The sequence below is a fragment of the Callorhinus ursinus genome, unplaced genomic scaffold (genome assembly GCF_003265705.2).
Source record: "Callorhinus ursinus isolate GAN/ISIS: 27379988/994484 unplaced genomic scaffold, GSC_fseal_2.0 scaffold5, whole genome shotgun sequence".
In the NCBI taxonomy this organism is placed as follows: Eukaryota; Metazoa; Chordata; class Mammalia; order Carnivora; family Otariidae; genus Callorhinus; species Callorhinus ursinus.
In genome coordinates this window covers 29,677,939-29,692,120 of record NW_027397067.1, presented here as the reverse complement: position 1 = coordinate 29,692,120, position 14,182 = coordinate 29,677,939, and the positions used below count along the sequence as shown (strand labels likewise).

Sequence of the window (14,182 nt, the reverse complement as noted above, 5' to 3'; positions counted from 1 at the left end):
AGCTTCCTTTAAGTTACATGCTACAAGGGCACTGGGTTTCCTGGAGTTTGTAGGAATTTCAGATACGCTGGAATCATTCTTTAACAGCACAACCTTCACTAACAAATGTTCTAATGAAACCAGTTTTCAGACTCTGTTTGTATTTTGAAATGAAAACATTGTCTTTTAACACCACCATTCTCTAATTCTTTCAAAATGTGTTTCAAATATTTCCTTCTAATTAGAAACTTCCCTATGAAATCATGACTTTGAATTCAGTTTATATTCTTTTTGATGCTTTTCAAGGGCACATTTCTTACAGCTAATTTTACAAGAGGGAATACTTCTTGTAAAAATATGAGACACCTTTATAGTTTCATGTTATTTTTTTTAAGATATTTATTTATTTATTTGAGAGAGAGAATGAGAGAGAGAGAGAGCATTAGAGAGGGGAGGTTCAGAGGGAGAAGCAGACTCCCTGCCGAGCAGGGAGCCCAATGCGGGACTTGATCCTGGGACTTCAGGATCATGACCCGAGCCGAAGGCAGTCACCCAACCGAGCCACACAGGCGCCCCATAGTTTCATGTTATTAAAAAATATTTGTGTATATATATATATGAAGTACATTTCATATATATGTATTTCACTCTTAAATATTTCAGAAAAAAATTACTGAGATTCATTAATATTTGCTATATGTGTGAAGAGGGCCACCTGAAAAGTACATTGGTCAACATCTCCCTATCTAAAATTGGTTCCCCTGCCCCAGTTACTCTGTTGTCACCCTGTTTGTTGCATTCATAGCATTTACACCAAACTGTTACTGTCTTGCTCATATCTTTGTTTATTGTTTATCTAGGCACCTCCTAGATGATGGGTAAATCTTCAATGTCAACTGTTCTTTAATGACACTACTGGTTGCAAAGACTGTTTCATTTCCCACCAGGTCTTTAGATTCCAGGTCTGCAAAATGCTGTATGAGAAGAGAACCACTCTCCTTGGTTGATCCTTGTGTGCTTCTCAAATCAGCTCCGAAGGGCTAAATTTACGAGAACCTCTCAGCCCTGTCTTCCTCTCAGCTGCCAGCTGACTCCTTCCCTCTCCCTTCTGCTGCCTGCTCACTAAATCAGCCTGGTAGTCCTTGAGTGCCTTTGTTCACTTCATTTCCTCTGGATTCCTCCCCTCCCCCAACCTTTGCCCAGCCCATGTGGAGGAATGATTTGAGCCATAATTTTCCTTTTGATTAGCCAAGTGATCTTGGACAGACCTCTCTGAACCTCAGTTTCTTCATCTGTAAAATGTAGATATTAAGAGTATCACCGTAGGTGGCGTCTCATAGTAGGACTTCAATAAATGATAGCCATCATCATCATTGTTGTTTTTATTATTAATGTCTTTCAGGCTTCACCTCTTTGGCTTATCTTCAGTCATTGTTTATCATTACTGATAATTTGAAAATAACTTCAGAATCATTTGTATGTTTTGCTCTTGAGTTAGATTTGCGCTCTTTGAAAGGATATCTTCTACTGTTACTGCTTTATGTACACTGCTCTGTGTGCTATAGATCTAAAGCAGTGGTTGTCTGCAATGGAATTAATCCGCAACACTTGAAATTACACCTAAAGAAAGTGTAAAATGTATCTTCTGCTTATTTGTGGGTATTCTGCTTTTGCTGTCTGGATAATATAATTTAGGTGCCTTTTCTAGATTTGCGGCCTTCTAGAATCTTTCCCCAATAAAGATAATAAAGGGAGAGACTTTTTACATGTCTACTTTCTGTAAGAATTTTCCCCAATTTTTAAATTATTTAACGATTTTTAATATCAAATTGTGCTTAGAGTTTCAAGACTTAATGCATGGGGAAAATAGATGACCCTATAACCTGGGAAACAAGATGGCCTTCAGAGAACTAAACTGGAAGCAGCAAATCTGTAGAGTGGATGATAGAATTAACCAACCCTGGGAGATGATATTATATAAAGTAGAAAGGATTAGGAATAGTCAGATTTTTATCAAGGGGCAAGCAGGGTAGAGGAATCTTGAAAGCTGTTACCTAATCAGTTATATTACACCCTAACAAAGAAAGAATATGTTCATTAAGAACTGGCAGGAGGTGGTATATATAAAATCCTAAAGAAAGAAAAAGCCATTAAGTAAGATTTTGGACAGAATTAATCAAATATTCTTTTGGAAAGAGATAGTCGAGATATACTGAACTGACCACACATGAATCTTTATTTTTTCATTTTATTTTTATTATTCATTTGAGAGAAAGAGCACATGTGCATGAGAGAAGAGAGCAGGGCAGAGAGGGAGAGGGAGGGAGAGAATCTCAAGCAGGCTGTATCTCCCCACCCTCAGCTCATAACCTGAGCCGAAATCAAGAGTCTGATGCGTAACCGGCTGAGCCACCTAGGCGCCCCGACCACACAGGAATTATAGACACAGTCTGTAGGTGGGTGAGAATGGCTTTGAAATTTACATGGTCTACATAAACTAACCCCCAAGACCACCCATCTCTCTTGGCTCCCTAAGCAACCTCAGCAACCTTCTGAAGATTTATTCAGCCTCCTAACACTTCTATCCACTGATAACTGGAATGCTCTCTAGAAAATTATCTTCCTTCATTGGAAATTTGCATTGTGATTTAACCAAAAGTTCCTTGCAGGGACAGATCCAGAATTGTAAACATTTTTTTTAGAATTAGGGGGGCTCTCTTTGAGAAAAAGAATATGAAATGGCAAATATGAAGTTGCTTCCACGGCAGACGAGCACAGGCAGATGGGCCTGAAGCTTTACCTTTGTCAGCATCACAGTGAAGCCAATGAAGTTGGGTCAGTGCACATTCTGAGAGCCCATCAGCTCTGGGTGTACCGTCCTGCAAAGCTGAGGGCCGGACGCGTGGAGCCCCTCAAGCAGCGGCCTTCTCACTCTCTTCCACAGACCTTATAATCATCATAATAAAAATTACCATAAAGAAGTCTAATTCCATACTGCTTCTTAACAAGATTTTGGCACTTTAACTTTTTATGACCCTTTCTACCTATATTATCATCCTGTTCAAAGATACGGAAACCCTCTCCCATTTCTTAACTCTTCCCAGATTCTGTCTCGTTTTCTGTATTCCAGATAGATAACAATGTTACATAAAGTACAAAAAGAGAAATCTGTGAAGATATGGCAGTCCTCAAAACAAGATTTAAAGGTCTATGGGCCAGAAAGAGAAGAAAACTTACAGCAGTGGGCATGATGAAGGTGTGGCCTGACACACTCTAGGCCTGCTAGGAAGCCGGCCAGGCCTGTGGTTCTTATATGGTAACAGAGAGTAAGGATGCCCCATCTGAGGTAGTGAGAGAGTGTTAGATTCACGGCTTCTAAAGCCCTAGGCTGTAGTAGGCCTCATTGTTCTTGAGAAGAGGCTAACAAAATCTGTAGCCTGGAGCCCCAGTTTATATTAAGATGTATACCTAGAGAGCAGGAGGTCATGGACACAGCCCAGAGACTAGGAATTGAGCCCTGTTCAGTTTGGTCTAAAAGCTATTAGGTGGGATTGAGCAAGGTTGTGCATGGTTCCAGTGCATGAATAGATTGGCGGTGGCCTGGGTGGGGTGTCAGAGCCTCAGCAAGGTGAGGAGTGTGTATGTATGAAGGAGCTGTCTGGCATGGGGCATCCACATGGATGGAGGTAGTTGTGTCAGCCATGGAGGAATCATTACATTGATTGATCAAGTAAGAAAATACTAAGGATAATGGTGTTGGGCTGGAATTGAGGATTGGGGTATGAATTCATGGTTTTCAATGAACAGATGAGAGAGAAAGAAAGAGAGGGGAGAGATATTCAAATACATATATTCCTAGTTCTGTCCACTGAGAGAGTCTGGGAGCAGTGGCATCCCAAAAGCATTGAGTACATCTAGCATTCAGATCTTAGTTTCTAAGTACTCTTCTTCAGAGGTCCTTGGAGAATTGGTTGACTTTAGTACTGAGGTAGGGAAAATACAAGATGAGCCCAGAACCTCTTGTCGAGCCTGAAATAAAGAAGTGCTCAAAGAATGATGGGAACACAAACACCACCTTGTTGGGGCTCCTACTGGAAAAAGGTGGGGCAATTTGAGCAAGAAAATGAAGCATAGACTATAATGTATTCAATAAAGTAGGAAACCATGAGTTCAAACAGGTATAAAAAAAGTAGTGAATAAATTAATAGTTTGATGAGGAGTGGTATATAATCTCAAAGCCTCCTCACAAAATATTTATTAAAAGTAATTTCATAGTGCAGAAGCCAAGCAGACAGGAATGTAAACAAGTGATTGAAGCTGATGTCACCAGTAATGGTACAAATACAAATCACGTGTCACTTGAATAGGATAAAATGAAAACGCATCATCACTTCTGTGGTATTCCTGCCTAAGATGTATTAACAGGTACCTAATCATGAAGAGGCATCAGACAAACCCAAACTAAAGAACATTATGCAAAATAAATGGCCTATAAACATTGAAAGTATCGTGCTTATGATAGTCAAGGAAAGACCAAGGACTGTTTTGATAGAATGAAACAAAGGAGACATGATAACTAAAGGTGTTGTCTGTTTTGCAAGATCTGGATTTAGGACTGCCTCTTTTTCTTACAAAGTGCATGCTTGGGGATAATTGGAGGAACTTGAATAGAACCTGAGAATTAGAGTAAAGTATCAATTTTTTTTAAAGATTTTATTTATTTATTTGACAGAGAGAGAGAGACAGCGAGGGAGTGAACACAAGCAGGGGGAGTGGGAGAGGGAGAAGCAGGCTTCCCACCGAGCAGGGAGCCCGATGCGCGGCTCGATCCCAGGACCCTGAGATCATGACCTGAGCCGAAGGCAGACGCTTAACAACTGAGCCACCCAGGCACCCTAAAGTATCAATATTAATTTCCTGATTTTAGCGGTTATATAGGAGAATGTTTTCATTTATAGGAAATACAAAAGTGTTGGAGAGTAATGGAGCATAATGTCAGCCATTTACTCTCAGATGGGTAAGGAAAAACAGTTGTTTATATTATACGTGTATATTTTCTGAGTTTGAGATTGTTTATATGTGTATTTATTTATGTATTTCATTGCCTTTGTGTGTTTTGTGTTTTGAATATCCATGTCCAGCCAAGTTCCCCCAAAGCAGATTTTAGTGAGACCTATCAGCTGTAAGCAGTGACTTTGGGATAGGTGGTGACTTTTGCCATGCTACAATGAGAAGACCTTGTTTTTCTTTTTAGTGACAATGCGTAAACTGCTCAAGAAGCTTGATGGGACAGAGGCTCAGCACTGCCACCCTAGTTAAAGGCCATTCTACAGTATTTTCTAGAAGCAGGCATGCAAGTGATATGACAAGGGACACCAGTGATGATTCCTTGCTCTGGAATTTTGTACAGGCCTTGCAAATCATGTGATCAGAGGAGCTGATGATTTTAATGGTTTAATATCAATCCTACCAGGTCCATTTTTGTTTGGTTTCTCTTTTATTCAGTAGATTTTTATTGAGTCCGACTATGTTATAGGTCCTGTAGTCATCTGAAAAATATAAAGGTGAGAAAAAGGCCCTGACAGTTTCCACTATGAACAAACGAGGGGGTCAGGTGAGGAAGCAGATATTTACTATCTAAGAGATGGAGGAGTGGGACACAGAGGGGGAGACACTGTCTCTTAGGAAGGCTTCAGAAAGAAAGGGAGCATGAGCTTGAAGTTAAAGGATAAGGTTACTTCAAATTTTATCAAGTGTTTAGAAATTTAAGTGATATTTAAATAACTTTTTGGGGGCCCCTAGGTGGCTCAGTTAAGCACCTGCCTTCGGGTCAGGTCATGATCCCAGGGTCCTGGGATCGAGCCCCGCATCGGGCTCCCTGCTCAGCAGGAAGCCTGCTTCTCCCTCTCCCACTCCCCCTGCTTGTGTTCCCTCTCTCGCTGTGTGTCTCTGTCAAATAAATAAAATCTTTAAAAAAAAGATAAGTTTAAAATAAATACATACATACATACATAAATACATAAATAAAAATAAAATATATTTTAAAATACATACATACATACATACATAAATACATAAATAAAAATAAAATATATGATTTTTTGTATATGGACAAAAATACAGAGAGAAAGGGGGGGGTGGGATGGGAAAGAAACAGCAGTTTTAAGGAAAATGCCTCAACAGTGAAAATGTTATGTATGTATCTTCACCTACATTATGCTACAAAGTAAATCTTTTTAAAAGTACATTTTTCCCGAGGCCTATGTGGCGCATTGGTTGGGCGTCAGACTTTTGGTTTCAGCTCAGGTCATGATCTCAGGGTAGTGAGACGGAGCTGCCTGCTTTGGGCTCTGTGCTTGGGATTCTCTCTCCCTTTCCCTCTGCATCCCCCAACCTGCCCTGCACCACCGGCATGTGTGTGATCTCTCCCTAAAATAAAATAAAATTTAAAAGTACATTTTTCAAGAGGTAAAGAAGTAGATAAGATAGTGAATTGTCATGAAACAAAGAGATGTAGTTTTTTGGAGCTTTATCTTGTGTTCTCAGGTCCCTAGTATGATTTTGTGTTTTTTTATTATTATTATTATTTTTAGCTCTAATAGTTCTCCACAGGATTCTCATTCCCAGTAGCTTTGTCACCTCCCACTCCATTTCAGAGGTGATAGTCGATGCCACTCTGAAGAATCCAGGCATTTGACTCATTTCTAAACTTTCTTTTCAGTTTCAAATCTCCTAAAGCTGTAACTCAGCTGTCAGCCTGTGGAAATGGATCATTCAGCACCCTTGCAACTTTCCCAGTGACTTCCTAAGGACTTAGCTGTTCTATAGCTGATGTCTTCTGTGTCTGATCACTTGGGAACCCAGTGGACTAGAGGCCTCTTGCACCCTCCGGTAGTTGAACTGTCCTTTTTAGTTTCACCAGGAATATTCTGGACTTCATCACTTCCTTCCATTCTGGCCTGATATTTGAAAGCCACAGTGGAGTTACTAAGGGCCAGATGTCCAGTGCTTTTCTAAAAATCAAGTCACTGTGAACCAGTGATGTGAAAACAGTCATAATCTATAATAGTTCCCAGCTACATAGCTTGGTACTCCTCATTTTTAGTGTGGTGAATATAATAAATGTAGGTAAGTGTTGCATTTATCATTTTATCTTTTTTTTTTTAACATTTGCTTTAGAATTGTACTTCTCTTTCTTTGAATTATTTCCTATCTTTTGGGGCCAGGATCTTGTTTAGATCTTAAATTATTATTCATGGCTCTGAAGACATTTCTGGATAAAAGTCATTTTATCTCACCAGAGAAAAACACTGTCCCCTCCACATGGAAACAATAGCAGAGTTGGTAGACCTTTGGTACTCAGAAATTTAACATTTCTTGTAAAAGTACCTCAGAGGTCTGTGCAGAAAGCATATTATATTGAAGGAATGGAGCTTAATCTCAGGCACAGGGTGGGAAGAAGACACATGTAATGAGAAGAAGGTGTGGCCTGTGTGAGATGGTACGTTTCTGGGATGCCTGGGGAAATAGGAAGCAAACTTGACCCTGCCATCTTCCTTATCACTTTGTCACTCAAAGTAAAGATGGAGAGGGGTGAGGTAATGGGGACAGTGCTAGGTTTGTAGGTGTTTGGGTTGGTGAGGGTAGGGACAGCAGGAAGGCTTGGCACCAGATTCCACTCACAAGGAGATGGGGAGAGGGATGAGGTGCCCAGTCTCCACTCATAATTTGGCTTTGTTCTTGTTTTTGTATCATTGAGGCCAAGAGAAATAAAGAATGTTAATGAATTTTTAAGTATACATTATTGAAATTAACATCATTGTTATATATTATCATGGTTTTTACAAATTTGGGGATTTGGGGTGCCTGGGTGGCTCAGTCGTTAAGTGTCTGCCTTTGGCTCAGGTCATGATCCCAGGGTCCTGGGATCAGGCTCCCTGCTCCGTGGGAAGCCTGCTTCTCCCTCTCCCACTCCCCCTGCTTGTGTTCCTGCTCTCACTGTCTCTCTCTCTGTCAAATAAATAAATAAAATCTTAAAAACAACAACAAAAACAAATTTGGGGATTTGGGAAGCTCTCTGGGAAAATTCCTCTCAAAAGTCAAAGGTGTAGACTCTAGGTCCACATCAAACCCAGTTATCGCCCTCTCCATTGTCACTCTCCCCAGCAACCCACATGGCCCAAGTCATCATTATCTTCATGGTAATCACCTCATAATCGGTCTCCCTGCATCCACTCTAACAGCTCCTGCCCTCAATTCCAGTCCATTCTCTTCAGAGATCTGTTTTTTAATTGAAATCTTCATTGAGATAATTGTAGATTCACATGCAGTTGGAAGAAATAATACAAAGAGATCCTATATACCTTTTGCCCAGTTTCACCAAATGGTAATATCTTGCAAAGTTATAGTATAGTATTACAACCAGGATATTGACATTAATATAATCCTCCAGACTTACTCAGATTTCCCCAGTTTTACTCATATTCACTGTGTGTGTGTGTGTGTGTGTGTGTGTGTGTGTGTGTGTGTGTAGTTCTATATAATTTCATCTTATATGTGTCCACCATCACAGTCAAGATCAAGAAGAGTTCCATCACAAGGATCCCTCTTGTTGCCCTTTTATTAACCACACCCACCTCCCTCCTTCCCTCCATCCTCCTTCCCTAACTCTAGGCAACCACTAATCTGCTCTTTATTCCTAAAAGTTTTTCATTTCAAGAATATTACATAAAGAGAATCATATAACATGTAACCTTTTGGCTTTTTTTTTTTTTTTTTTGACAGAGAGAGACATAGTGAGAGCAGGAACACAAGCAGTGGGAGTGGGAGAGGGAGAAGCAGGCTTCCCGCGGAGTGGGCAGCCCGATGTGGGACTCGATCCCAGGACCCTGGGATCATGACCTGAGCCGAAGGCAGATGCTTAACAACTGAGCCACCCAGGTGCCCCCCCTTTTGGCTTTTTTTACTCAACATAATTCTTTGGATATTCATCCAAGTTTTTGTGTGTGTCAGTAATTTATTCTTCTTCACTGTTGAGTAGTATTCCATGGTATGTTGGATGTACCTCAGTTTGTTTAACCAGTCATCCATTGAAGGACATCTGAGCTGTTTCCAGTTTGGGGCTATTACAGATGAAGCTGCTATGAACATTCGTGCATAGGTTTTATGTGAGCATAAGTTTTCATTTCTTTGGAATAAATGCCCAAGAATAAAATTGCTATCATATGGTTGCAGGTCGCGTTTTTTAAGAAGCTGCCAAACTGTTTTTCCAGAGTGGTTATACCATTGTACATACCCTTCAACAGTGTATGAGTGATCCAGTTTCTCCACATCCTCATCAGCATTTAGTGTTGTAACTAGTATTTTAGCCATTGTGTAATAACAGGTGTGTAGTAACACTAACACCTCCTTGTGGTTTTATTTTTTTATTTTTCCATTTTTAAAGATTTTTGTTTATTTGACAGAGAGAAACACAGCAAGAGAGGGAACACAAGAAGGGGAAGTGAGAGAGGGAGAAGCAGGCTTCCCACTGAGCAGGGAGCCCGATGCGGGGCTCGATCCCAGGACCCTGGGATCATGACCTGAGCCGAAGGCAGACGCTTAATGACTGAGCCACCTAGGGGCCCCCTCCTTGTGGTTTTAATTTACATTTCCCTAATGGTTAATGATTTTGAACATCTTCTAAGTTCTTATGTCAGGTAGTCAGCCTCTGCGCACTGTCCCAGCCTCTCTTCCAGCAGTTCCACCTGTACTTTCTAGGTGGCAGGACATCAGGACAGGAGGCTGGAGGCTCTGGATTACGTGAGCTTTGTGTGTCAAATGCTAAAGGAGCTTTGAAAGGTCTAGGGAACCTCATGATCAGATTTGTATTTTTGATTGACTGCATTGGCAGCACTGTGGAGGACAGACAGGAAAACCGTGAGCCAGGAGGCTATTACAGAGAGCGACATAACAAAGGGGAGAGAGGAAGAGGAGGTAGTTTTGACCGATGTAGGGTAATGTGTTTCAGTAGCCCTCAGTGACATGGAGCATCAGAAAATTGAAATTGTTGAGACACCCAAGCTACTTTTGCTGTAGGCTTGTGTTGGAAATTATGATCACCATGGATCACTTTGCATCCTTAGTTCAATGCTATGGATGAACAATAAAGTTGGAAAATGCTGATACTATAATCCTATAAGATCTAGGGAGGCCCTAATACAAGACTAATTTTTCAATGGAAACAGCATTAAAATGAACTATAGAATTCTGCTCCTTGGGCAACTGGGTTAATCTCAATTCAACCCCCTCATTTTGTTGTGGCCAGAAAAGTTAACTAATTTGTCCAAGATAACCCAATTAGATAGAAACAGACTTGTAAGTATTTTGTCCTCTCAAAAAGGAGGATGTGAGTGTGTGTTTTGAAAGTCTAAGTTTAATGGAAGGGGCAGCAGGTGGGGGTTTGCGTAAACCTCATACATATCTTCTCTAGCAATTCCATTACCTCCTGTGAGCTTAGTGCGCGGGACATGGTAGCATGAGAGTTCATTGGCATTGACATGACCTACAGTTTTACTGGGCAAACAATATGTGAAAAGTGGCCGGAACACACATGGGCCACTGTTTGGCATTCATCAGAAAGAAGAACCACCAGAGGATTCACGGAAGCCTAGAACCCTGCAGAAAGCCTGAAGCTAACTGGGAACTTGGAGCTGCTCCAAGGCCAGCCGGGCAAAGAGCTGTTAGGAATAAAGCTGTTCTTTTTGGCAAAGAATACACAGTATCTTGGAAAGTCTCAGTGGCAGGGATGCCAACAGCAACTGGACTCTCCAGTAGTTCCATTCAGCTGGGAAGTACAGTGAATACACAGAATCCAAAATGATTTCTATAGGTTGGGATGATCAGTTACACTTAACATATTAGCAATGATTAAGTCATTTTTAAAACACACTACGAGTAACAACAGCAAAACCAAAAAACTGTTCAAGGACAGATGAGAAAGATGTGGTCAACTAGAATCATATGTAAAAAAGACTGAGGAGTTTTGATTATCTCAGTATGAGTCAGCCATGTACAGTGAGAGTGCTGAAAGTTAATATGGATTTGAGCTGCATTCAGAGTGTTCTGGTATTCAGGATTCAGGAATTGACAGTTCTTTCCCACAGTATGTTGAGAAAAGGGGGATTCTATGTTTAAATTACAAACATGGCTAACATTTACTAAATGCTTACTGTCTATCAGATTATGAGCTAAATGCTTCACGTGATCCTCTGACTCCACACAACAAGCCTTGGGTCATGTCCTATTGCTGCCTCCATCCCACCCAGTGTGTGTCGGTAAGGACATCCTCCCTCCACAGAGTTGGACCTGTATGTGATCGGGCTCGGGGCAGGTCCAGGTCTGACCAAACTCTTAGCTGGGAACAGATTCCTGAAAGCTCACTATTGAAAAACAGCAGGCCAGTCTTCAGCCATACCACCCTGAATGCTTAGATTGTGTCTGAAAAACAGCAGGCCCGAAGGTATGATACAGGGAGCTGGGTTGGGAGGATCTAGGAAATCTAACACATGAGAAACGGCTGGAAGAACAAACACTGTTCAACAAGAAAAAGAGAAATAGTTGAAGCACTTGAGTCAGAGAAGAGGAGTGTGATCATGCAGCACAGCCCCGGGAGACAGAATAGAAGCAGTGAGGTAAAAGAACAGGGAGGTGAATTGTTCTATTTAAAGAGAAATTTTCTATATAAAATAATTATGGATGTCTAAAAATGGAATGGCTGCCTTCTGAGGCACTGAGTACCCACCTCTTCAGGGACTCCAGCAGGAAGCAAACGACCATCTAATGGGAAGAGGCCCCTGGGCCCTCAATACAAAAGCAGTTGAGGGTCTAGATTTGCTCTTCTCTGCGGGCTTCACAGAGCATCATTTTTTTAAACAGTGAAAATATGTCTACCTGACAATATTCTGTGATCTGGCACTTTATCCAGTGAAGAGAAAAGCTCAGGTCAGCTCTTCAACAGCAGGAAATACTAGTAATAGTTGAGTATAGGAAAATTCAGTGATGGCAGAGAAAATGGAGAGCAAAGAATAATTTCTTTTCAGAAGAGGACAGGAAGTTAACACCCAAGTTAAGCATCGAAATGAAGATCTTGTATCTCCATTGTTGCTTTGATAAAAATATAATAAATGTATGACATTGTAAAATAGTTTCTTGAAAGCAAATTTAAATAAGGGACTTCTCCCAGCTTCTTTTAAAAAGATTTAGCAGATGGGATGCCTGGGTGGCTCAGTCATTAAGCGTCTGCCTTCGGCTCAGGTCATGATCCCAGGGTCCTGGGATCGAGCCCCACATCGGGCTCCGTGCTCAGCAGGAAGCCTGCTTTTACCTCTCCCACTCCTCCTGCTTGTGTTCCCTCTCTTGCTGGGTCTCTCCCTGTCAAATAAATAAATAAAATCTTAAAAAAAAAAAAAAGATTTAGCAGAGCCTTCATTTAATGATATATTAGGATAACGTACAATATCACGTACATTCTACGGGTGGCCTTTGGCTCTCTTTGCCTTACTAATCCCAGAACAAACAAAAACCTCATGACTAGGGGTAATATTTCCACTTCTCAGCAAACTTTCTTGAAAGAATAGATATTGATAAGAAGAGCACTTAACCATTTTACTGCCCATTGTAAAATAACCAAAGTAAATTAACAATTAAAACTCAGAATTATTCATGGCAAGGTTGACAAGCATTCTTTTTTCAGTGGTGGGGTTCTTTTTTCATTATTCCAGAAGTCTGATGGCAGACAGGTAGTATTATTTTAACTATCAGTGTAAGCTCATAATGAAATTAATCACTCTTGAGTATTCTTTGATGTATGTTCATTTAGAAGTAAGAATAATTCTGTTAGTTATAAAGTTTTTCATAATTCCAAGTTTGGGCTCAAAGCAAGGATAACCTTGCAGTCAAATATGAGAAGAGTGAGAATTTGGTTTGTAACTAGCCGTCTCAAAAATTTTCTAAGGATGAAATTTCATAGTTCAACACACTCAGAGATTGCTTGTATAAACTCAAATCAAACAAAAGCTTAAGAATATTTTGCCAAGGGGGCGCCTGGGTGGCTCAGTTGGTTAAGCGACTGCCTTCAGCTCAGGTCATGATCCTGGAGTCCCGGGATCAAGTCCCGCATCGGGCTCCCTGCTCAGCAGTGAGTCTGCTTCTCCCTTGGACCCTCCCCCCTCTCATGGTCTCTCTCTCTCTCTCATTCTCTCTCTCAAATCAATAAACAAAATCTTTAAAAAAAAAAAAAAAGAATATTTTGCCAAGGGGCACCTGGGTGGGTCAGTCAGTTAAGCATCTGCCTTTGGCTCATGTCATGATCGTAGGGTCCTGGGATTGAGCCCCAGGTCGGGTTCCATACTTAGCGCAGAGTCTGCCTGGGATTCTCTCTCTCCCTCTCCCTCTGCTCTTCCCCCTGCTCATAATCTCTCTCTCTTTCTCTCTCTCTCTCTCTCTGAGGTAAATAAATAAAATCTTAAAAAAAAGAAACAAAAGATATGTCTACAGATTCTTTGAAATTCCTCCCTTCAAGAGGTGGAGCTTATTCTTACATTGAGTGTGGGCTAATATTGGATATCCACTTTCTTTTTGGGTGAAGAGCATTCACAGGACCAGATTGGGAACACAGTAGTGAATAAAGACCAGTCAGTGGCCTCATGAAACTAGCTCACTGTTGGATGGAGAACACATGCTAATTGTGAGATGTCTTAGTACAGCAAAGGATGAAATCATCCTTACAGTAGAGAAGTTCAGGGTGCGATGCTAGACACAAGGGGTTCCCAACCCAGACTGCAAGTCAGGAGAAGTTTGCTGGAGCTGTTTACATGTGCTATCTATATGGGTACATATTCCCACTCTAAATTTCTGATCCAGACCTATCTTGATTCCATGTTGCCTTCTTGACTCTTCCACTTCATTGTTTCATGAGCATCTCAAACTTAACATGTTCAAAAAAGTCTTTTGATTCTAGGCCTGCTCTTCACCCAAGCTTCCCTTTTCATAAAGTGGCCCACTTAGGACTTTTGGTCAAGAACCTAGAGACATCCTATATTCCTTCCTTTCCAGAACATCCACATTCAAATCATTGGCAGGTCCTGCCAGTCCCTGCTGTAACATGTAGCAGATCTACTCAGCAGTCTTCCCTTCCTCTGCCACCACTCTAGTCTGGTTCCAT

At 41.0% G+C, this 14,182-nt stretch overlaps 2 long non-coding RNA genes across 8 annotated transcripts in view; one reads left to right on the top strand and one right to left on the bottom strand.

Annotated features, from left to right (window-relative positions):
* The window catches only part of LOC141372736 (uncharacterized), an 823,585-nt gene that overhangs the window by 675,505 nt on the left and 133,898 nt on the right, over window positions 1–14,182 (bottom strand). The window lies entirely within an intron of this gene.
* LOC112823178 (uncharacterized) overlaps window positions 1–14,182 on the top strand; it is a 166,191-nt gene that overhangs the window by 54,623 nt on the left and 97,386 nt on the right. The window contains exon 5 of one of the 7 annotated variants that reach the window (XR_003207956.2): window positions 11,200–11,887. The exons of 5 other annotated variants lie outside the window; for them this stretch is intronic. This is a non-coding gene — a long non-coding RNA (uncharacterized lncRNA). Of the gene's footprint in view, window positions 1–6,700; window positions 7,678–11,199; window positions 11,888–14,182 lie in introns of those variants that run through there. One more of the 7 variants, XR_012378242.1, reaches the window with a different exon arrangement.